The sequence below is a fragment of the Mandrillus leucophaeus genome, unplaced genomic scaffold (genome assembly GCF_000951045.1).
Source record: "Mandrillus leucophaeus isolate KB7577 unplaced genomic scaffold, Mleu.le_1.0 Scaffold573, whole genome shotgun sequence".
Taxonomy (NCBI): Eukaryota; Metazoa; Chordata; class Mammalia; order Primates; family Cercopithecidae; genus Mandrillus; species Mandrillus leucophaeus.
In genome coordinates this window covers 76,877-77,995 of record NW_012106175.1, presented here as the reverse complement: position 1 = coordinate 77,995, position 1,119 = coordinate 76,877, and the positions used below count along the sequence as shown (strand labels likewise).

Below are 1,119 nucleotides of genomic sequence, written 5' to 3'. Positions count from 1 at the left end.
GAGGCTGGAGAGAATCGTTTGGGGGCATCCGCAGGCTAAAGAGGGGCTGGCCCTCGACGCGCTCGGGCTCGATTGGCCGCCCTTCCCCGGCGGCGGTAACGGTCGCGGAGGCGGGGCCTGATGTAGTAATCCCAGCCTAGCCGGGGCCGGGCTGGCTGCTGGTGGGAGGCGGCGACTGAGGAAGGTAAGTGGCGCTCGGGGCTCTCAGAGGCGTAGTCGTGAGCCCCTTCTCGGAGCACCCCGGACTTGACCTCACCTGGGCCTAACAGTGGTCACACTGACCCTTGTCAGGGAGGAGCCGCCTGGGATAGGGTCGCGCCAATTAAAAATCCCTGTGTAAGGGTTTGGGGATGGGACAAACCTGCGTGCAGTCCCAGCTCCCCAGGCTTTGTGTTCTTTGGCTTCTCCTTTAATGTCTCAGCGCCTCGGATTCTTTATTTGTATACTAAAGCTGGTAATTCTCGCCTTACAAGGTGGTTGTGTGGGTTAAATGAGGCAGTAAGAGTAAAGCTTAGAATCACAGCGGTCACAGATTCGATTCAAGCTGTAGGTAATTACTCCATCCCCCAAAATCGACCCGGACTGAAGCGCCCGTTTTGTGTTGTTTGGGGAGTGAGGACTCGGAGCAGAAGGGGGCGGTTAGGCGAATAGCACAGGTGAGTGTCTCTTTCTCCGGTTTATTAACCTAATTCAGGATTCAGGAGACCTCTGACTTTATACAGGGCCTAATAGGAGTTTTTCAAGGTGAAAAATGTCGGAAGGCTAAGACACCTGTAACAGAGAGGCCTGAGTTTCCTTTTTTACTGCCACTGTTTTTCAATCAGTGTTTCAATCACTGTTAATATTAAACAGGCCGGGCGCAGTGGCTCACGCCTGTAATCTCAGCACTTTGGGAGGCCGAGGTGAGCGGATCACCTGAGGTCAGGAGTTCGAGACCACCCTGGCCAACATGGTGAAACTACCATGTCTCTATTAAAAATACAAAAATTAGCCGGGCGTGGTGGTGCGCGCCCGTAATCCAGCAACTCGGGAGGCTGAGGCAGGAGAATCGCTTGAACTCGGGAGGCGGAGGTTGCTGGGAGCTGAGATCGTGCCACTGCACTCCAGCCTGGAGAGCGA

At 55.0% G+C, this 1,119-nt stretch overlaps 1 protein-coding gene across 4 annotated transcripts in view; it reads left to right on the top strand.

Annotated features, from left to right (window-relative positions):
- The window catches only part of LOC105552760 (centrosomal protein of 70 kDa-like), a 39,364-nt gene continuing 38,245 nt past the window's right edge, over positions 1 to 1,119 (top strand). The window contains exon 1 of one of the 4 annotated variants that reach the window (XM_011998517.1): positions 1 to 184. The gene's annotated coding sequence lies outside the window, so the exon portion shown is untranslated. The remainder of the gene's footprint in view (positions 185 to 1,119) is intronic. The other 3 variants (XM_011998518.1, XM_011998520.1, XM_011998519.1) reach the window with 3 other exon arrangements.